This window comes from Panthera onca, chromosome A3 (assembly GCF_046562875.1).
Source record: "Panthera onca isolate mPanOnc1 chromosome A3, mPanOnc1 haplotype 2, whole genome shotgun sequence".
Taxonomy (NCBI): domain Eukaryota; kingdom Metazoa; phylum Chordata; class Mammalia; order Carnivora; family Felidae; genus Panthera; species Panthera onca.
In genome coordinates, this window is record NC_138341.1 from 68733124 (window position 1) to 68757859 (window position 24736).

Consider the following 24736-nt stretch of genomic DNA (forward strand, 5'->3'; position numbering starts at 1 on the left):
GGTGAATGATTACTATTATCAGTTGAGGGTCTGTAAGCAATATGTGAGAGCTTAGTGTTAGACAGGCTGAAATGTTTTTGGTCTTCATAACAAAGGATGCCTCTAAAATGGAAGATATTGGTCAAGCTTTGACCAGTAATCATGACAAACCATAGTATGGATCCATTTCCATTTCAGATAAGACACTAAGGGCAGGGCAGTGTTAACCCCTTTCATTTATTTTTTAGAACAAATGCAAATGGGAATGATAATTGTTGCTTTTGTGATAGAAACTGTGTGTGTGTGTGTGTGTGTGTGAGTCTAGAGATTTATGGGATAAAGAAATTGCTATAAAAGTAATTCTCAAATCTGAGAAGTAAGCCCCATACATGCACAAATGCGGTTGCTTTTTCTATTTTTATTTTTTTTAACTACGATGATTCCTTTTTTTAACTATGGTGTTTCTAAATCACAAAACAAAATCTTCACTCTCTCTTAATTTTTTTAAGTAAATGAAGAGATGTCTGTGAAGATGTTCCCTGACCAATTTCAATACTTTAATGAATAATAGATAGATTTCATTTCCTCTTGATCCTCCTTCTACAGGGCAGCCAAAGTGATCTTGCAAAAACCCAAATCTAATCATGTCACTTTTTAATTAAAATACTTGAACAGTTATCCATTGTCCTCTGGATAATGTGTAAATTATATTTTTTTGAACATCTTTACCACCAGTCCCTGTTTATCTTTCGAACTTTGTTTCTCTACACTTTGCCATGTAATGCACCCCTCTGCTGCACTGCTGTCTCTAGCACGCACAACCAAGTACTCTGGGTTCTAATCAAACTGGCTTTCTTGCAAGCCCCTAAAGGCATCATACTCTCCACCTATATCTGAGAAAGGTTAACTTATTCTTAATCCTGAGATGTATTACTTTCTACATGCCCCTCAAGCATCCTGTCCTCACCATCTCATACTTTTATAATTGGTGTCACTTAGCTTCTTTTTTTTTTAATTTTTTTTTAACATTTATTTATTTTTGAGACAGAGAGAGAGAGAGCATGAACAGGGGAGGGTCAGAGAAAGAGGGAGACACAGAATCTGAAACAGGCTCCAGGCTCTGAACTGTCAGCACAGAATCCGACGCGGGGCTTGAACCCACGGACCGCGAGATCATGACCTGAGCCGAAGTCGGACGCTTAACCGACTGAGCCACCCAGGCGCCCCAATGTGTCACTTAGCTTCTTAAAGTCACTGTCACCTTATATTCCCAGCACTCTTAGCCCAAAGTCTGGCACAAGGTATTGCTCCTTAAATACTGGGAACAGGGTCTATGAAGGATGGCTAGAACTTATGGAGAAAGGAAAGAAGGGAAGAAGATACCTGGAAGCTCAAGAACCTTAATCGGGTTTGTTACTGAGTCAGCTGTCACCACTTGTCTCTGCTTTCTTTAGTTCCTGCTGATTCTCAGTTCTGGAGGAAATAGTTGGCCTCTGGCTTTTTCCCAGGCTTTAGGGCTTCCTCATCTCTGTTCCTTCCTTTTACTTGAACTGGCTACTCTCTAAAGCAGTATTTGCTTTTCACTGCCACATTCATCCTAGGTCTTCTCAGGTATGATTTCCCCTGAAATAAATATATTTGTTCTCAAAGTCCCTAGGCTTTAAAAAGATTCCTTTTCTTGTTTAAGACTGGGGACCTCTGTAGTGGCTTCACCACAAAAATACAACACAATGAAGGAAGAATAGCCTAGTACAATCCAAGAAAGGCTGGGTAGCCAAAGAAAAAATCAGAATTTAATTGTGGCCAAGTAGCACACCATCTGGGAGAAACAATCTCTTAATTCAATCCCTTATCTGTTTACATCTATTTAATTAGACATCTCCAATGTGAAATAAATGGCGGTATTAAATGTAGCAGGGTACTTTAGAAAGATTAGACTTGTCTTGTTATTGCATTTTACTTTGTTAATGAAAGAAATTGCTACTCACATCATAGTATAGGCAGAGACAGGAGTTCATCATGGAAGGTGGCCTTTCTTACAAAAGAGAAGATACTGAATGAGGAGCTGCTAAATGAAGAGAGAAATAATCCTCTAAGGAAAAAGAAGAAAAGAGAGAGGGACTTTCTGTGGGTATACATGCAGCAAAAGACCCCAGAATTATTGTTGTTTCAAGATACCTTTGTCTATGTATAGCTGGCCGGGAAAACCTGGATTTATAGACACAAATATTGAATATGACCCTGAAGATCTGCACTGGCAAGTTTCTGATTATGCGACTCTCTTCTGAACCCACACTCTTAGTATATAAACTCATAAATGTTAACAACATCCTTAACTTTGCATATTTTGTGGATTCCTTGTAATCAGTTGAATTGTAAATAAAAAGCACATTATTTTGTGCTGATTCTGTTTTGGGGGGTATGCATTGCTGGTGAATGCAGCTGTGGTAAAAAGGCAGCATGCTTCACTTCTTATTAAGCCAAGGTTGAATGGTGGTAAATGTAAAGTCCTTTGTTACTACAGTTATCATTAAACAAATGTTCTATATGGGGCACCTGTGTGGCTCAGTCAGTTAAGCATCTGACTCTTGGTTTCAGCTCAGGTCACACATGATCTCACGGTTCATAAGTTTGAGCCCTGTGTTGGGCTCTGCTCTGACAGCACTGAGCCTGCTTGGGGTTCTCTCTCTCTCCCTCTCTCTCTGTCCCCCCACCCACATTTGTACTTTCTCTGTCTCTCTCTCAGAATAAATAAATAAACTTTAAAAAAAAATTTAAACACATGTTCTACAGAGTGCCAAAATAGAAGACATGCACCCAGCATTGCTAAATTAAATAAGAAAATTAGCACAAAAATACCAATAAGTAGCAATAATAAATTATAACTATTTGGATACCTGCTGGAAGTATGGCTTTATGAAAAAAGAGCATCTGACAAGTTATTGAATATAAAAGATAACTCAAGTCACAGAGGTGAGAAGAGAGCCATAGGTAGGCAGAATAAAGGTGGTTGCTGCTTAATATAATTATGAAATATATACAATATAATATAATATATAGTATAATGATATAATATAATATAATATAATATAATATAATATAATATAACACAATATAATATAATATTACACAATATAATATAGTATAATAATTATAAAATAATCCATGTGAAATGGAGTCAACGTCTCTCTTGTGATCTTCATCCAAACTCTATTATCACAACTTGGGGCACTATAAATGTTCTATTTTCTATTCATGCCTATTTACTTCACCACTGTTTTCTTATCTCTGTTCCTGCCATTTCGTTTCGGTATCTATTTAGAAAAATTTACTAAGTCATGCATCTTGTGACTTTAATTAAATTCACTAAAGATTTGGAGGTTACAGAAGAGGTGTTAGGTCCCACCCCTTCATATGATCCCATCTTTTCTGATTCTCTTCTCACTCTTCCTACACAGAATCCTGAGAAGTATAATCTGTCCCCCTGAAACCACTAACTGGGGAGAAATCTAGCCCAGAGCAGTTTCGTCACCCCAGCCTCTGAGAAACATAAAAAATACACTTTTTTCTACCTATAATGTAAACTAACCAATAGTCTAAGCAAGACAACTCCTTATCTCCTTCATCCATTTCAGTTTTTGAATGAATTCATTTCATACTACATCTATGCTTTCATAATTTGTTATAAAATATTGAAACTACTTGATGAGTAGAACACTTGCATGTAAAAGATTATTGAAATGAACTACGTACACACTTATGCATAATGGCAAACCAGAGATCTCCTTAAATAGTTTGAGTCCCTTTGTGACCATGTCCAACCTCAATAAACATGAATGATATATAATATTTTATAATGTATTTTCTTCAGGGGTGCCTGAGTAGCTCAGTCGGTTAAGAGTCCGACTTGGCTCAGGTCATAATCTTGTGGTTTGTGAGTTCGAGCTCCGCATCAGGCTCTGTGCTGACAGCTCAGAGCCTGGAGCCTGCTTCAGATTCTGTGTCTCCCTCTCTCTCTGCCCTTCCCCTGCTTGTGCTCCGTCTCTATCTCTCAAAAATGAAGAAATGTAAAAAAAAATTATAATGCATTTTCTTCATTGGTTTATGGTTGTCAGAATTAAAATTCCAAAAGCAAAATTCACATATGACAATCATTGATAATGAAATACCAGGGTGATTAAACATTAATACCATATACATGCAATTAGTGATATTTGCTTTAAAGCTATGTCTATAAATGAGAATAATTCAGTAACAGCCTGATAAGTTTATTTCATGTAGACATGTGATCTGTATTATGCTGGTCAAATTTCTCTACAAGATGCATGTTCTTTTAGCTATAATTATCAGGATAGTTCAGTATACCACCTCACCTGTTTTTTTTTTTTTAAAGTATATATCTCTTGTCTAACATTCTAGCATCTCTATAGGCATGTCAGTAAATGAAATTTTATTGTAAAATATTGTTACTCATCCAAATAAAATTAAATGGAGCCACTTTTGATGTCACAGTGCTTTCATGAGAAAGCCACAAATTGCCTATAGATTATGGATTTGTTTTCTTTGAAAGGAGTAGATTTCAGAGATAAAATTTCCAACAGAACTTTTACTTGATATTTTGTCTTAAAAGAAACAAGAGCATATAGCTTAACAGAAGCAAACCCTCATGCAGGTCATCAGCATGTATCATTCCCTATACCTTTCATAGTACAGTTAATCGATAAATTGCACACAGCATATAGTACAATTTCACTTAGGTGGAAGAGAAGAGGCATAAAATAGGCCACTCACAAATAACTTCAGTCACCAGAGGAATGATATAGTTCTCTGGAAATGAGAAGTACCCTGCCTTGCAAAGAGTCATCACATCAAGAAATAGAAATTGTTAGAGAGAAAAGGAGACAGGCTTTGCAGAAAATTACTAATAGAAACAGTGCATTTATGACAGCTACCCAGAAATCTCTATTGTGTTCTGATTCCTATAGCCATTTTTAATATTATCATTGAGACACTTCCTCCTCCTTTTTAGATCATCAATATTTCTTAACTCCACAACTCAGCACAATCCAATAAATTGCCTTTTGGCAGTACTGTATAAAATCTCATTCTCACTAGAACATAAGCTCCACTAAGAAGAGATCTGCTTCTGTTCTGCTCACTGATATATCATGGGCACCAAAAACAATTCGTGATGCACAGTGTTGCTTAATGGACATATGTTGAGGAATCCCCTCCATCTACTTGTTTTCTGATTAGGTATGAACCCAGAGAGCTTGAATTATGTTATCTATGTCTGGGATCCTTTTTTTTTTTTTTTTTTTTTACTTCCAAGGATTCTATTTAGTATTTATTTACATTAAATTTTATGTCTTAAAGGATTTGATCCACCAATTGGCACATACTGAATAATAATTTTCCCATAAACATAAATGTGTGTGTATGTGTTTATATTTTAAACAATTAATCAGGGTTTTTTTAACTAATGAGACTATTTCATGAACTTTGCTACTTAAGTAGCCCTGTGAGTTTGGGAGCCATTGGTCAAAGCCAATGAATCACAAACATTATGTACATATGCATTTATGCCACAGTTTAATATATTTATAGTGAAAAGACAAGTTTGAAACTTTAAAAAGATTCTAGTCTATTTTATATACTGAGATAGAGAAAATAGAGAAGTTATGTGAAGTGTTCTCCTTGCCTTCATGGAGAACACGAGTTCATAAAACAGCATTAAAAAAAACAGTCATGGGGCACCTGGGCGGCTCAGTCAGTTAAGCATCCGACTTTGGCTCAGGTCATGATGTCAGGGCTTGTGGGTTGGAGCCCCACATCAGGCTCTGTGCTGATAGCTCAGAGGCTGGAGCCTGCTTCCAATTCTCTGTCTCCCTCTCTCTCTGCTCCTCCCCTGCTCATGCTCTTTCTCTCTCTCTCTCTCTCTCTCAAAAATAAAGATTAAAAAAAAAAACTTTAAAAAATATTATTAGTATTAATGTCAGTTAGCATTCCAGTGACACATAATGGGTAAAACACTTAAACTTTATTGATATCAATAGCTATTATCAAGTCAGGTTTATTGATGTTATGATAATGAGGGCCTAATTTCACAAAGCTTCTAGTAATTGTCAATATCATGTCAGGAAGCCTCTGGAAAAGGTTGACAGCACACAAGTATACAAAATACTATCAGGTCAAAATACTGGCTTGTAGAGATCTTATTCTGGTGTAATTGGTGAAGACAAATGAAAAATATTTACTGAGCAAAAACTGAATCCAGTCTCTGCTAGAAGTTATGGGGGATAAAAATGAAATAGGTATCATAGGCTCAATCTCAAGTTGAGTACAGTCTGATTGAAGATATAGGAAAGCCATGAATGAAGAACTGAAGAATGCAGTGTCCACCTTTGGTTCCACAATTTCCCCTCACACCCTCTTTGATGGCTGTTTATAACTGGATCTGCTTGTGATCCAGTCTCCCCAACCACTGCCTCTGTTGAGACCTGTCTCTTCCCTTTTCTGTTCCACTGGGATAGCCTTTTTCAATCCACTTTTATTGCCATAAGTATAATTAACCTAAAACTCAAACCTAACTACGTCACTCCCTTGCCTAAAACATTTCAATGTCTCTCACCTGTTAATTGTTTTATTACTAATGTCTTAACACTGATATAAGACCCTAAAAGATTTAGTTCCCTTCTTATTCTACAAAATCATTTCCTAAGACTCCTTGTTTCCATTTCTGTGAATTTTTGTTTTTGTTGTTGTCATTTATTTAGCTATGAAATATAGATCCTACCTCCAAATGAGGCTTCTTATTTAAACCTTGGTACCACTTAGTAGAGCACTGTTCAGGTCTGCTGAGCAAAAGGTACTTTGATTCAATCACTTTCCTGGCCCTAAATGGTACTGTAACTACTACAGTAGCTCTGACTCCAAAGCCAGCAGCTGAGCAATGTCCTATGTAGCAACTATCTATACTTAAGTATCAACATGTCAATAAGTGAGCATCATATTCATAGAATTATAGATTTTAGGGAAATTTTAGAGATTATCTGTTCCAAAATCATTTTTGCATATGAAGAAATTGTGATCCAGAAAGGTTAAATGACTTGCCCAGACTGACAATTACTTATCAGCAGGGTTTAGAGGAGTGTATATTCACTCTTAAATATTGGTCTAAGATTACACTAAAGAAGAAATCAATGAGTTAAAGTTAGTTTTTATTACACAAAAATGAGATAGATGGATGGATAGATAGATAAAAATATAGTTTACTAGAAGAGACAGGAAAGCAATAGTGGTAAATAACAATTCTAATTACAGCTTCAAAGAATGCATATGATCCAAATCAGTCATTTATGTGTTAAGCTTCAGCTTAGAGTTAACAATAGATGAAGTGAAATTTCATAAAATGACAACCCTACTGAACAAGGATTAGGAGAACACATTCATTTAGTACTTCAGGTGTCGAATTACCAACTTGCACTTAATCCACCAGCAGTTGCTGGCAAATGCTGTTGGCAGAGTCCAGAGAATTAAGGCTACTGATGCAACATTAAAATCTTTGGAGAGAAAACCTTTAGAGTCCTAATGTAAGAAAAACTTATGGTCAATCAATAATAAGCTGTAATTTCACCCCTACCTCCACCAGAGGGCCTAAACACATCCTTCCTCAGAGAATTCCCCACATATCAGCAACTTGCAAGGATCATTGAGCAATGAACCATGAGACAATATTTCAGAGAAGTAAGCAAGGACAAACGACACCCCCAAAATCAGATGTTGGTACCCATGCCTTTTTATTTAGAAACAACTTCAGGAAGAATGGGGTGTAAGGCTAGCAGTCCTGAACTGGCTGAATTTACTGTTTTCATCCTGACAAGATAGCAGGGCACTGCATTGCAGAGCTCTGGGAGACACTTTGCACGGCATGGTCTTTGTGCAGGGCTTGCCTGGAGTTGTGCACCACAGAGGAGCTGGCAAGGGACTGATAAGGGGTGCTCAAAATAGAAAGTCTAGAAAACTGAAACATTGAATTGAACACTGAAAAACAGATTTGAAAAATCTCTTCAATTATAGAAAAGAAACTTTAGAAATCCTACTACTATTTATTTATCTGAAAGAATTGAAATCATGATCTCAAAGGAATACAAACACTCCCATGCTCTTTTTTTTTTTTCAGTGAAACACTATTCACAATAGTTAAGATTCAGAAACAACCGAAATGTCCCTCAAGAGATGAACGGGTAAAGAAAATGTGGTATACATACAATGGAATATTATTAAGCTTTTAAAAAGAAGGGAACTTTGTATTACTTGACAACATGCATGAACTTTGAGGACATTAGGCTAAATAAAATGAGCCGGACACAGGGACAAATACTGCATGATTCCACTTATATGAGCTATCTAAAATAACCAAACACCTGGAATCAGAGTGAAATGGTGAGTTTCCAGGGCTGGAGGTAGGGGGCAGTGAAGAGTTACTAATCAACTGGCATAAAGTTTCAGTTAATCAAGATGAATACTTTCTAGAGATCTATTGTACAACATTGTACCTATAGTCAACAATACTGTACTGCACCCTTAAAATTTTAAGAGGGTACATCTCCAGTTATTAACAGAATAAAAAAAATATTAAGTTTTTATTTTTGAGTCTATTTAAATCCTCACCTGCTACGCTTCGGTACTGAAATGATTTTTTAACTGTCCTGCTTAGACTATATCATCATAAAATCACTCTATAGTGTTGGCCTGCAAATGGGCTGGTCACTGCTACTGAGAGCTTCAAGCCACAGCCAGCCATATGGCTGCCTTCAAGACAGATCATGAGATTTGGACTAAATGCGAGATCAGATGAGAAGAGAACACAACTTAAGGCATTTCCAAACAAAATATTGTACCCACCGCAACCGGAAGGAAACAGTAGTACTGATTTATTCCATCATCTCGAGAAATGGAGTTAGTTTTCTATTTTTCTAATACTATATTAGTTTCCTATGACCAAGGGAGAGGTATGGAACATACCCATGTTTGCCTTGAACTACTTCTAAAACTTCACTTCCAGGGCTAGCAGTCTAGCATGGATCATAGAATACTGGAGTGGTATACATTTGGACATACCTCCCTTTGCATGTTTCTGCCCTGTGCAGCTCTCTCCACAATTTCTTATTCCTGGGTCATTGGGCCTATTACTTTAAATGTACATGAAAAACAGTTGACTTGCTATCTCTCTCTTCTTAAAGGCACTTCAAAGTCATTACTTTATGAAAGTTACCATATAAATCTACTCTCCTGTTATTCTTCTGAATATCTTCTTTAACTTTCTGTGTGTCCTTCCCTAATCTTCTGGGTTACGTTGAAAACTATCTCCTACTGATAATGTGGTATTGATGGATCTGCACTAGTCTATTCTCAGCCCCTTATAAATCTTATTTGGAGCAATAAAAGTATCCTAAGATCCTTCCATGAATATATTACATTTAATCTAAAATTTAACTCACTTCCCCATTTTCATCAGTCTTGTTCCTCAAATTTAAAAACATTTCAATTTAACTGCCTCTTCAAAATGGCAACAAGAACTATTTCATTATCCACAGATGTGATAAGTTTAAATTCAATATTTTTGATTTTTACAATAATAAGCACTTCAAAGTTATTTTAAAGCTAAATAAAATTTATTCTAAACTCCTATTATTTTGGAACTCAAAAAGTCTATTATATGTCTTTATTTTTATTGTGCTTTAATGCTGTGCTTATTATTCATTTTTCTCACAGCAGTATGTTAATATATATTCTTAATTTTATTTTTTTCTCATTTAAAGCACCAATAGCATTATTTTTGTGTTAGTTCAGTAGCAACAATGATACAGTTTTCCTGTTAGCTTTCTTCTCCTTTTACAATTAGCTTGAACTTATAATTCTATATTAATAAATTAACCAAAAATATTTAAATCATAATGGCATAAAAGATACTCAGAAGTATTCCCTTTAAAATGGGTAATAGCATTTAAGAAATTTCAAGTTCTTTAAGAGAAGAACTAAGGTAATCAACTACATTCCATTACATACTATATTATTTCCTTCAACTTCGTAAGCAAATCCACTGATAATGATACAGCTTTTTAAAAGGCTTATTTTGGAAACTTTCATTTTCGGAAGAATAAAACCCTTCTTTTGTCATTTACCATGCATTAACTGTTGCCCAGAATCGTGCAAGGTGGAAGAACATGAACTTTGAATCTAGATGTGCTTGAACCCAAGTGCCAGCTCTCTCTCTTACCAGCTGTGAAACTAGAAGAATAAATTAATTTCCCTAAACTTCAGTTTCTTATTTATGAAATGGATGATGGCAATATTGACTTTATAGGGTTCCTGAAAGGATTAAATAAAATAATTTATGTAATAAAATTTTACATACACTAAGTAATAAATATTAATTTAAAGGTTTATATTCCTAAATGAATTTTAAAGCTTGCTTTCCAAAATACTCTTAAATCCATATTGAAAATGAGTAATGGAGGGCTATGTTAAGGAGGATGATATTATTAGCAACATTAGAGTTTATCTCTTTAAAATGCTATCTCCCACAGCATTAGTGAGACACCTGAGTGGCTCAGTTGATTCTTTTTTTTTTAATTTTTTTAATGTTTATTCATTTTTGAAAGACAGAGAGACAGAGCACAAGCAGGGGTGGGGCAGAGAGAGAGGGGGACACAGAATCTGAAGCAGGTTCCAGGCTCTGAGCTATGAGCACAGAGGCTGACACGGGGCTCAGGCTCACAAACCGCGAGATCATGACCTGAGCTGAAGTCAGACCCTCAACCAACTGAGCCATCCAGGCGCCCCAAGCATCTGATTCTTGATTTTGGCTCAGGTCAGGATTTCACTGTCACTGAGACTGAGCTACGCATCATAGGGCTCAGCATGGAGCTTGCTTGGGATTTTCTCTTTCTCCTTCTCTGTCTGCTCCTCCCCTGCTCATGCTCACTCGCTCCTCTCTGTCTCATTCTCTCTCTCTCTCTCTCAAAATCAATAAACTTAAAAAAAACATCCACAGCATTAAGCATAGTGTGACTTTCACTGAAGTATTTTGTTGCATTTCCCTAGTTCTAATGTCAAAAATGTCATTCAGTTTTATGTTTTCCAGAAAGTTTTATTGTAAATCACTGTAGCCAGAAACATACAATGAAACTGTCACGCTTACCAGTCACATATTTAGTGGTTCAGCATCAATTAGACATAGGTCAAACAAAATTTCAGTTGAATTACTATGACTTTTTTTTTAGAATCTAAAGTTAAACCCAGGGTGAATCACATTATAATTTCCAGTACATATTATTCCATATTTTCAAACTTCAGTGCTATATAATTAAGGTCATTTTAATGATTAATGCTGTTAAACAGGTTTTTAAAACTAGTTTACTATCAAAGTTTTCCCTCAATGCTATCACTGAGATATGAATGATGGTTTAGAGCCATCCATCCTTTCAATTTTAGATTTTCAAAATGTTAATACATAGCTCTGTATGAAGCTGATAATATTTATATGACTATAATATAAAGCCTCTTCTCCATTAATGAGTACAATCTTCAGAGTATCCTTTTGTTCCACATATTAATGATTTGATCTTGCTCCATGACTTACTTTGAATTGTTACCACCTGACTATATAATCTACCTGATGTATGAATTGATGCTTTATCACCATAAAAGTTCAGAATTAAAGTACCACAAATATAGGAATTTGGCTTTAGTTCACTGCTATATCTCTAACTTCTAGAATGATGCTTAATGTACACTAGACAGTAAATGTGAACTAATGTGAATCAAAAAAAAAAATGTAAACATCTAGTTTATATGAGTTCAAATACCATATGCTCCTCCAAGTAGAATTTCATCACTTCTGATCTTTAGAAATATGTTTAGTGTATTCGGTGCCTAAGGCTCAGGACATCATTGTGATTTTGCTAGTTAATAGACAGGAAATACAATTATTTCATTTGTTTGGCTACCAAAAAAGTAATATTTGATAGAGTTATCTTAGAAACTCACTATATATCTAGCAGAATTAAAAGAGTATGGGTTCAGGGGTGTCTGTGTGGTTCAGTAGGTTGTGTCCGACTTCAGCTCAGGTCATGATCTCACAGTTCACGAGTTCAAACCTTGAGTCGCGTTCTGTGCTCACAGCTCAGTGCCTGGAACCTGCTTTGGATTCTGTGTCTCCCTTTCACTCTGCCCCTCCCCTGCTCACACTAGGTTTATCTCTCTCTCTCAAAAGTAAATAAACATAAAAAAAAAAAACAAGAGTGTGGGTCCATTGAAAATGATAAAGTTTGTGTTACACTTAAGAAATCCTAAATAAAGAGATATAGCATGCTGAACTATTAAAAGACTCAATACTGTAAATTAGAAGACTCAATAAAAACTCTCACCAAAGTGGGTGCAGAGAGAATATGCCTCAACATAACAAAGACTGTATATGACAAACCCACAGCTAACATTGTGCTCAAGTATTCTCTAAATTAATTTATAGGTTTAATGCAATCTTTCCACCTCCCTGCAGACAATTTTGAAGGGAATTTGTAAGCCGATACTAAATTTTCTATGGAAATGCAAAAAAATATGGAATAGCTAAAAAAATTATTAAAAAGATAAACACAATTGGGAGATGTCTGCTACTCGATTTTAAGACATACTATAAAGCTATAATAATCTAAATAGTGTGGTATTAACACAGGATATACAAAGAGAGCAGTGGAATTGAATAGAGTTCATAAATAGACTCATATGTAGATAGTAATTGGTTTTTAACAAACATACAATATTAGTGACTAAAGGTCAGTATTTTCGATATTTGGTAATGGAACAATTGTGTAACTATTTTGAAAAAAAATTACCCTTGATCACCACACCATACACAGAAATTACGTCAATGTTCATCATTGTCCTAAGGCTATAGGCTAAAACTATAAAAGAGCTACAAGAAAATGGAGAAAATCTTTATGACACTGATTGGTGAAAAGATTTCCTAAGTAGATTTCTGGTCCCGAAAACGACAGATGATAAAATTAAAAGGAAAAAAAAAGGTAAATTAGACTTCATCCAAAAAAATGAAGAGATACTCATTAATAAAATGAAAACCTACAGAATACAAAGATAACAATCACATTACGTATATATGACATACACTTATGTCCACACTACATAAAGAGCTCTCAAAAATTAACAAAAATGCAACTAACGCCATAAAAATAGGCAAGATTTGAATAAATGTTTATCAAAAAAAGATACACAAAAAGATGCCCAAAATCACCAGTCATCAGGTAAATTCAAGTTAAAACCACAATGAGTTATTTCTTTTTTTTTTTCAATATATGAAATTTATTGTCAAATTGGTTTCCATACAACACCCAGTGCTCATCCCAAAAGGTGTCCTCCTCAATACCCATCACCCACCCTCCCCTCCCTCCCACCCCCCATCAACCCTCAGTTTGTTCTCAGTTTTTAACAGTCTCTTATGCTTTGGCTCTCTCCCACTCTAACCTCTTTTTTTTTTTTTTCCTTCCCCTCCCCCATGGGTTTCTGTTACGTTTCTCAGGATCCACATAAGAGTGAAACCATATGGTATCTGTCTTTCTCTGTATGGCTTATTTCACTTAGCATCACACTCTCCAGTTCCATCCACGTTGCTACAAAAGGCCATATTTCATTCTTTCTCATTGTCACGTAGTATTCCATTGTGTATATAAACCACAATTTCTTTATCCATTCATCAGTTGATGGACATTTAGGCTCTTTCCATAATTTGGCTATTGTTGAGAGTGCCGCTATAAACATTGGGGTACAAGTGCCCCTATGCATCAGTACTCCTGTATCCCTTGGGTAAATTCCTAGCAGTGCTATTGCTGGGTCATAGGGTAGGTCTATTATTAATTTTCTGAGGAACCTCCACACTGCTTTCCAGAGTGGCTGCACCAATTTGCATTCCCACCAACAGTGCAAGAGGGTTCCTGTTTCTCCACATCCTCTCCAGCATCTATAGTCTCCTGATTTGTTCATTTTGGCCACTCTGACTGGCGTGAGGTGGTATCTGAGTGTGGTTTTGGTTTGTATTTCCCTGATAAGGAGCGACGTTGAACATCTTTTCATGTTCCTGTTGGCCATCCGGATGTCTTCTTGAGAGAAGTGTCTATTCATGTTTTCTGCCCATTTCTTCACTGGGTTATTTGTTTTTCGGGTGTGGAGTTTGATGAGCTCTTTATAGATTTTGGATACTAGCCCTTTGTCCGATATGTCATTTACAAATATCTTTTCCCATTCTGTTGGTTGCCTTTTAGTTTTGTTGGTTGTTTTCTTTGCTGTGTAGAAGCTTTTTATCTTCATAAGGTCCCAGTAGTTCATTTTTGCTTTTAATTCCCTTGCCTTTGGGGATGTGTTGAGTAAGAGATTGCTACGGCTGAGGTCAGAGAGGTCTTTTCCTGCTTTCTCCTCTAGGGTTTTGATGGTTTCCTGTCTCACATTCAGGTCTTTTATCCATTTTGAGTTTATTTTTGTGAATGGTGTGAGAAAGTGGTCTAGTTTCAACCTTCTGCATTTTGCTGTCCAGTTTTCCCAGCACCTTTGTTAAAGAGACTGTCTTTTTTCCATTGGATGCTCTTTCCTGCTTTGTCAAAGATGAGTTGGCCATACGTTTGTGGGTCTAGTTCTGGGGTTTCTATTCTATTCCATTGGTGTATGTGTCTGTGTTTGTGCCAAGACCATGCTGTCTTGATGATGACAGCTTTGTAGTAGAGGCTAAAGTCTGGGATTGTGATGCCTCCTGCTTTGGTCTTCTTCTTCAAAATTACTTTGGCTATTCGGGGCCTTTTGTGGTTCCATATGAATTTTAGAATTGCTTGTTCTAGTTTCGAGAAGAATGCTGGTGCAATTTTGATTGGGATTGCATGGAATGTGTAGATAGCTTTGGGTAGTATTGACATTTTGACAATATTTATTCTTCCAATCCATGAGCAGGGAATGTCTTTCCATTTCTTTATATCTTCTTCAATTACCTTCATAAGCTTTCTATAGTTTTCAGCATACAGATCTTTTACATCTTTGGTTAGATTTATTCCTAGGTATTTTATGCTTCTTGGTGCAATTGTGAATGGGATCAGTTTCTTTATTTGTCTTTCTGTTGCTTCATTGTCAGTGTATAAGAATGCAACTGATTTCTGTACATTGATTTTGTATCCTGAGACTTTGCTGAATTCATGTATCAATTCTAGCAGACTTTTGGTGGAGTCTATCGGATTTTCCACGTATAATACCATGTCATCTGCAAAAAGCGAAAGCTTGACTTCATCTTTGCCAATTTGGATGCCTTTGATTTCCTTTTGTTGTCTGATTGCTGATGCTAGAACTTCCAACACTATGTTAAACAACAGCAGTGAGAGTGGACATCCCTGTCATGTTCCTGATCTCAGGGGGAAAGCTCTCAGTTTTTCCCCATTGAGGATGATGTTAGCTGTGGGCTTTTCATAAATGGCTTTTATGATGTTTAAGTATATTCCTTCTATCCTGACTTTCTCAAGGGTTTTTATTAGGAAACGGTGCTGGATTTTGTCAAAAGCCTTTTCTGCATCGATTGACAGGATCATATGGTTCTTATCTTTTCTTTTATTAATGTGATGTATCACGTTGATTGTTTTGCAAATGTTGAACCAGCCCTGCATCCCAGGAATGAATCCCACTTGATCATGGTGAATAATTCTTTTTATATGCTGTTGAATTCGATTTGCTAGTATCTTATTGAGAATTTTTGCATCCATATTCATCAGGGATATTGGCCTGTAGTTCTCTCTTTTTACTGGGTCTCTGTCTGGTTTAGGAATCAAAGTAATACTGGCTTCATGGAATGAGTCTGGAAGTTTTCCTTCCCTTTCTATTTCATGGAATAGCTTGAGAAGGATAGGTATTATCTCTGCTTTAAACGTCTGGTAGAACTCCCCTGGGAAGCCATCTGGTCCTGGACTCTTATTTGTTGGGAGATTTTTGATAACCGATTCAATTTCTTCGCTGGTTATGGGTCTGTTCAAGCGTTCTATTTCCTCCTGATTGAGTTTTGGAAGCGTGTGGGTGTTTAGGAATTTGTCCATTTCTTCCAGGTTGTCCAATTTGTTGGCATATAATTTTTCATAGTATTCCCTGATAATTGTTTGTATCTCTGAGGGATTGGCTGTAATAATTCCATTTTCATTCATGATTTTATCTATTTGGGTCATGTCCCTTTTCTTTTTGAGAAGCCTGGCTAGAGGTTTGTCAATTTTGTTTATTTTTTCAAAAAACCAACTCTTGGTTTCGTTGATCTGCTCTACAGTTTTTTTAGATTCTATATTGTTTATTTCTGCTCTGATCTTTATTATTTCTCTTCTTCTGCTGGGTTTAGGCTGCCTTTGCTGTTCTGCTTCTATTTCCTTTAGGTGTGCTGTTAGATTTTGTATTTGGGATTTTTCTTGTTTCTGGAGATAGGCCTGGATTGCAATGTATTTTCCTCTCAGGACTGCCTTCGCTGCGTCCCAAAGCGTTTGGATTGTTGTATTTTCATTTTCGTTTGTTTCCATATATTGTTTAATTTCTTCTCTAATTGCCTGGTTGACCCACTCATTCTTTAGTAGGCTGTTCTTTAACCTCCCTGCTTTTGGAGGTTTTCCAGACTTTTTCCTGTGGTTGATTTCAAGCTTCATAGCATTGTGGTCTGAAAGTATGCATGGTATAATTTCAATTCTTGTATACTTATGAAAGGCTGTTTTGTGACCCAGTGTATGATCTATCTTAGAGAATGTTCCATGTGCACTCAAGAAGAAAGTATATTCTGTTGCTTTGGGATGCAGAGTTCTAAATATATCTGTCAAGTCCATCTGATCCAATGTATCATTCAGGGCCCTTGTTTCTTTATTGACTGTGTGTCTGGATGATCTATCCATTTTTGTAAGTGGAGTGTTAAAGTCCCCTGCAATGACCACATTCTTATCAATAAGGTTGCTTATGTTTGTGAGTAATTGTTTTATATATTTGGGGGCTCCGGTATTCGGCGCATAGACATTTATAATTGTTAGCTCTTCCTGATGGATAGACCCTGTGATTATTATATAATGCCCTTCTTCATCTCTTGTTACAGCCTTTAATTTAAAGTCTAGTTTGTCTGATATAAGTATGGCTACTCCAGCTTTCTTTTGGCCTCCAGTAGCATGATAAATAGTTCTCCATCCCCTCACTCTCAATCTAAAGGTGTCCTCAGGTCTAAAATGAGTCTCTTGTAGACAGCAAATAGATGGGTCTTGTTTTTTTATCCATTCTGATACCCTATGTCTTTTGGTTGGCGCGTTTAATCCATTTACATTCAGAGTTATTATGGAAAGATACGGGTTTATAGTCATTGTGATGTCTGTATGTTTTATGCTTGTAGTGATGTCTCTGATACTTTGTCTCACAGGATCCCCCTTAGGATCTCTTGTAGGGCTGGTTTCGTGGTGACAAATTCCTTCAGTTTTTGCTTGGGAAGACCTTTATCTCTCCTTCCATTCTAAATGACAGACTTGCTGGATAAAGGATTCTCGGCTGCATATTTTTTCTGTTTAGCACACTGAAGATATCGTGCCAAGCCTTTCTGGCCTGCCAAGTTTCAAAGGAGAGATCAGTCACGAGTCTTATAGGTCTCCCTTTATATGTGAGGGCACGTTTATCCCTTGCTGCTTTCAGAATTTTCTCTTTATCCTTGTATTTTGCCAGTTTCACTATGATATGTGGTGCAGAAGATCGATTCAAGTTACGTCTGAAGGGAGTTCTCTGTGCCTCTTGGATTTCCATGCCTTTTTCCTTCCCCAGTTCAGGGAAGTTCTCAGCTATAATTTGTTCAAGTACCCCTTCAGCACCTTTCCCTCTCTCTTCCTCCTCTGGGATACCAATTATGCGTATATTATTTCTTTTTAGTGTATCACTTAGTTCTCTAATTTTCCCCTCATACTCGTGGATTTTTTTATCTCTCTTTTTCTCAGCTTCCTCTTTTTCCATAACTTTATCTTCTAGTTCACCTATTGTCTCCTCTGCCTCTTCAATCTGAGCCATCGTCGTTTCCATTTTGTTTTGCATTTCGTTTAAAGCGTTTTTCAGTTCCTCCTGACTGTTCCTTAGTCCCTTGATCTCTGTAGCAAGAGATTCTCTGCTGTCCTCTATACTGTTTCAAGCCCAGCGATTAATTTTATGAATATTATTCTAAATTCACTTTCTGTTATATTATTTAAATCCTTTTTGATCAATTCATTAGCTGTTGTTATTTCCTGGAGATTCTTCTGAGGGGAATTCTTCCGTTTGGTCATTTTGGATAGTCCCTGGAGTGGTGAGGACCTGCAGGGCACTTCCCCTGTGCTGTGGTGTATAACTGGAGTTGGTGGGCGGGGCCGCAGTCCGACCCGATGTCTGCCCCCAGCCCACCGCTGGGGCCACAGTCAGACTGGTGTGTGCATTCTCTTCCCCTCTCCTAGGGGCAGGATTCACTGTGGGGTGGCGTGGCCCCTCTAGGCTACTTGCACACTGCCAGGCTTGTGGTGCTGGGGATCTGGCGTATTAGCTGGGGTGGGTAGGCAAGGTGCACGGGGGCAGGAGGGACAGGCTTAGCTGGCTTCTCCTTAGGTGATCCACTTCAGGAGGGGCCCTGTGGCAGTGGGAGGGAGTCAGACCCGCTGCCAGAGGGGTGGCTCCGCAGAAGCATAGTGTTGGGTGTTTGCCCTGAGCGAGCAAGTTCCCTGGCAGGAACTGGTTCCCTTTGGGATTTTGGCTGGGGGATGGGTGAGGGAGATGGCACTGGCGAGCGCCTTTGTTCCCCACCAAACTGAGCTCTGTCGTCCGGGGGGCTCAGAAACTCTCCCTCCCTTTGTCCTCCAGCCTTCCTGCTTTCCGAGCAGAGCTGTTAACTTATGACCTCCCAGATGCTAAGTCGCGCTTGCTGTCGGAACACACTCCGTCCAGCCCCTCTGCTTTTGCCAGCCAGACTTGGGGGCTCTGCTTGGCCGGCGGGCTACCCCTCCACCCCGGCTCCCTCCCGCCAGTCCTTGCAGCGTGCACCGCCTCTCTGCCCTTCCTACCCTCTTCTGTGGGCCTCTCGTCTGCGCTTGGCTCCGGAGACTCCATTCTGCTAGTCTTCTGGTGGTTTTCTGGGTTATTTAGGCAGGTGTAGGCGGAACCTAAGTGATCAGCAGGACACGCGGTGAGCCCAGCGTCCTCCTACGCAGTCATCTTCCCTCCCTCCGAGTTATTTCTATACTCCCATTAGAATGACTAAAATTAAACTATCTGATGATACCAAGGATCAATCAGGATATAGAGAAGACGGAGTTCTCATATGTTGCTGGTGGGAATGTGAAATGGCACAATACTTTGAAAGACAGTTTGAAGCCTCTTACATAATTAAATACATGCTCACCACATAATAATTAGCAATCTCTTTCCTAAGCATTTACCAAAAAGAAAAAGGAAAATGAAAAAAAAAAAAGAAACTTATGTTCAAAGACTTGTACTTAAAGTTTCATGGCAGCTTTATTTGTAATGGCCCCAAACTAGAAACATCATAAATGTCCATCAATAGTTAAATGGACATACTGTTTTATGTCCATAGGATAGAACACTAATCAGAAACTTAAAAGAAGCAACTATTAAAACAAAACAAACAAGAAAAAACAAACAGCGCAAATAAACATAAAATATTATGTTAAGTGAAACAAGCCAAAGACTACACATGATGATCCCATTTAGATAAATCTCTAGAAAAAGCAAATATGACCGAAAGAAATAGGGTACCTATCCTTCTAAAATTATTCCCCCCAAATTAAAGTGGAAAGAATGCTTCCAAACTCATTTTATGAAGTCAACATTACCCTGATACCAAAATCAGATGAAGACATTCCCCCCACCACGGAAAAGAGAAAGTTAAAGACCAATATCCCTGATGAAGATAGACGCAAACATTCTCAACAAAATGTTAGCAAACCGAATTCAGCAATACATTAAAGAGTCATACATCACGATCAAGTGGGATTTATTCCACAGATTGAAGGATAAACATCCACAAAACAATGTGATATACCACATCAATGAAACAAAGGATTAAAATCATATGATCTTCTCAACAGATGCATAAAAGGTATTTGACAAAATTCAACAGTTAGTTATAATAAAAACTCTCAACAAAGTAGGTACAGAAAGACTATGCCTCAACATAACAAAGGCTGCATATGACAAGCCCACAGCTAACATTATGTTCAAGAGTGAAAAACTCAAAGCTTTTCTCTAAGATAAAAGAATAGAATGCACACTGTTACCACTTTTATTCAACATAATTATGAAAGTCCTAGCCACAGCAATTAGGCATTCATTACTTACTGGTATTCTGTAAGTCCCTTAGGCTTTCTTCACTCTTTTCCATTTTTTTTCTCTATTTTGCTCTTAGTACTGGATAATTTCAAATAAACTATCTTCAAGTTTGTAGATTCCTTCCTCTGCTTGATAAAGCCAATTGTTGTGTATTTAACTCTGGTGATATTTTCAGTTCAATTACTATACTCTTCAGCTACAAATTTCTCTTTGGTTCTTTTTTATGATAATATCTCTTTGTTTATATTCTCATTTTTTTTTTCATGTATCATTTTCCTAATTGCATTGTTACCTATGTTCTCTTGTAATTCACTGAGCTTCTTTAACTTGATTATTTTGAATTCTTTGTCAAATAATAAATAGATCTCCATTTATTTAGGTTGATTACTGGAGATTTATTTGTATTCTTTGATTGGCTCATATTTCTATGATTCTCTTTGCTCCTTGTAGCTTTGTATTGATACCTACATACATTTCTCCCAGTCTTTACAAAACAGCTTCAACTGAGTATATATTCACCCCTCATCTCAGCTAGACATTCTGGGAGCCTCTCAAACAATTTCTATGGATGTATCTTCTCTGGGCTTTTGTGTATAAATTCCTACTTATAGGGATTTACTAGTTTCACCTTTTTTTTCAGGAGCCCATAATCTCTTGTTCCCTTAGGTGTCTCTTATATTACAACCCAGGATGTTGGAGGCATACTCTACTTCTCTTCCTCCTGTTTTGGAAAGAAGCCTCAAGTTCTGTACCTTATCTCAATCTTGCAGAACAATTCAGGGTATAACAAGCTTTCTGCCCATTTCCTTTGTTTTTAATTGTCTCTAGGCACCCAAACTATGCTCATCCCATCATCCCTCTATGTGAGGCAAGACAGAAACCACCAGTCCTTTGGAAATACACCCAAAAACCAGGATGTTGGAGGGATGGTCCACTCCTCTCTCTCAGATGTTGTGCCTCAAATTTCTGCACATTCTCCCAACCTTGCACAGCTGTACCACCAGCAGCAAGCCACCACATCTTCCCTTGTTCATGGCTGCCAAAACTATGCCAGTTCTGTTACTGCCCCTGCAAGGTGAGACAGAAACTAGGCTTTGAGGCAGTGCACTCAGAGTCCAGGGTCATTGGATGCACACTCCATGTTCTCTTTCTCCTTGAGAGAGAAGTCATAGACCAAGTCACTGAGCTGTGCTGGTTTGGAGAAGGGGCTGATATGGGTAAAGAGAGATTGCTCTTTTATCCATTTCAATGTAGATTTTTTTGGGGAGGTTTTGTGCTTGTCTGAAGTACTGCAACTTGTTAACTGGATTCAGAACTTCTCAGAAAAGTATTTTGGTCCGTATATTGTTAAATTGGTGTTTCTATGGGAGATAAGAGCTAAGACTTCCTATTCTTATTTCTTACTGACATTACTCCTGAATAGACATTCTAAATTGATTGAATTACAAGGAAAAGTAAGGTGTCTATCCTAAAAATACTCAGGAAAATCAGAGTGCTTCATTCTAATTACTCTAACAAGTTATAATTCTGTGCATTTTTATGTGGAAATTTTCTCAGAGGATGTCTTCAGAGTGGCTTATTTAACATGTACTTATAACACCCTTTGTTATTGCACATTTTTCAAAATTAGGAGTGTTTCCTGACTGCTATTTTGTCCAATTAATATTTATAACCTAGGTTGTCCATTTCTTTCAGACCCAGAGCCCAGCATCTGCTTAATGAGCTGATTCATGTCTTTGCTCATTTAGCACTAAAAGGTTTGCTGGGCTATACATGAGAATGGAACAGTGTCATCAGAGTCCTGCAGTTTTTAAAAAATGAAAATACAAGGTAATGCAGATAGAAACAGAACAAAGAGGGGGAAACCAGGCCATTTGCCAGGATGCTATGAATAACTCCTCAGATTTAATCCACTATAACTTTAATTCCTGAAGTTACTGCACATCAATTCACTGACTCCAGACAAAGGCATTAGTCAGTGTCAGTAAATATTTATTGGATAGCAGTTGTGCACAAAGTGCTGGAGATTGTTTTAAACTATTTTGTCCCTGCCTGTACTAATTGAGGTTCTCCAGAGACCATAAACCCAGTAAAATATCTATCTATCATCTATCTATCTATGTCTATCTTCTATCTACTATATATTATATATAATGTACATATAGGGACTACAAAGAAGATTATATATATATATATATATATATATATATATATATATATATATAACACGTATAATATATATGTGTTTATTATATTGATGTTGTCGTAGGAACCGGCTCAAACAATTATGGCAGCTAAAAAGTCACACAATCTGCCATTTGCAAGCTGGAGACCAGGAAAGTCAGTGGCATAATCAGTTCAAGTCCAAAGGCCTGACAACCAGAGGAAACAATGATGTGAATTCCAGTGTGATGGCGAGAGAAAATAAGGTGAGATGCCTCAGATCAATCAGTGAGGTAAGAATAAAGGATGAATTTCTCCTTCTTCATGTTTCTTGTGCTGTTCAGGCTCTCGACAAACTGGATCATGCCCACCCACATTGAGGATGGCAATATGCTTTACTGAGTCCACAGATTAAAATACTATTTATGTTCGGAAACACCATTAGAAACACACCCAGAAATAATCTTTAATCCAGATACTACAGGGCCAATCAATTTGACAAATAAAATTCATGAATCTACAGTCCTTATAATATTTTCAACTTACAAACAATGCAGGTGGCTACAGACAATTATATATTATTTGGAAAGGAAAGCATTAGGGTACTCCTTTTCTAGTACAGATTTATTTGGGGTTTTGATTCTAAACTTTCATCTTTTAATGAGCATCTTTCTTTTGAAAATGTATTGTACAACACAAATTCCCTTTAATATGTATTCCTATTCCATATATCCAGCCAGCTATGATATTTTATCACTATTCATTGCATCCAAACTAAGTGGGGAATCTTCCTAAGGCCTCTTTGCCAAAACAAAGCCAAGGGCCATCACCAGGAAACCCCTTTGCTAACTAATGCTGATCAATTGAAAATAGAGAGAGCTACTAGCACTGCAGCTAAAAGAAAATATTTTCAGCTTATTTTTTTCCTCTTACATGTTGCTAGGAAAAAAATGCCAATATGTTTACTAATATATTGTAAAGAATATATATGATACTTAACCAAGAATAGACAGTTTCTAATAACATCAAGCAACCATAAACACAATAAAGAAGATCTTCATTTCCTTTCTATTTTTATCCTTGTGAAACAGCTGCATCAAAACTACATTTCAAGAAAATGGACTTGTATCAGCTTCCTCTCTGAGCAAGAAACTACAATATCAAATTAATTAAAAAAAAAAAGACCAAAGAACCTTGTAAAAGAAAAAAAATACTAGAAAACAGAGACAATACAGAGAATTATTGTGATCTCAGTAAATATGTCCTAATTTGGTTAAACATGACTTTATGGAAATATAGACTAAGATATTGTGACACAAAGAAAAAACTATGCATTTTCAAAACCATAATCCTTATAATTCTAGCAGGGGGACATGGAAAAGATAACTAACTTCTCTGACTTCATGTTTTCATCTATAAAATAGAGATAATGCCCACCACAGCAGTTGTTTTGATGATCCATTAATCTAATATAAGTGAAAATATTTATCAGTGTCAGTGTATGTACATTGTCTAATGTATGTACAAATAATATTAATAGTATAACATATATACAAATATTATACTATAATTGTATAATAATAATATAATAGTATAATCATATGCTTAATAATAATAGGATTATAGTATAATAGTATAATCAGCTGTATGGTATGAGCTCAGTCAATGTTAGTTTCCTTGATAGTATCTAGAATGTGAAGATAAAATATTTTAAATTATGACAAATTTAAAACCTTTTAATTATGGCCATTTCTCTATTCCTTGTAACACTGGAAAAACTGGGATAAAATTAAAGAGTCTCTAACATATGTTTCTTTAAAAAAATAAATTTGTTCATTATCTAGAATTTGGACATGTACATTTTGAAAGGAAATTTACTAGGATGAATTCCAATAATTGAAAGAAATAACTACTATAATATTTGTCGCAAACTTCTGTATATGAAGATTACCCCCAATACAAATTATATTATTATAATTGGCAAAGTCAATGGTGATCTTGACAATACCATCTTGATTCTACTTCAGTGATGCACATATTACTCGAAAGCATCTAAAATTACAAATTGCCCTACACTCTATTAAAGTTATAAGACACTTCTGTGACTTCCTCAATAAAACATTAAGGGATTTTTAAGATTTTAAAATTTCTAACTTTTTATTTAAATAGTTTCACATTTGCAAGT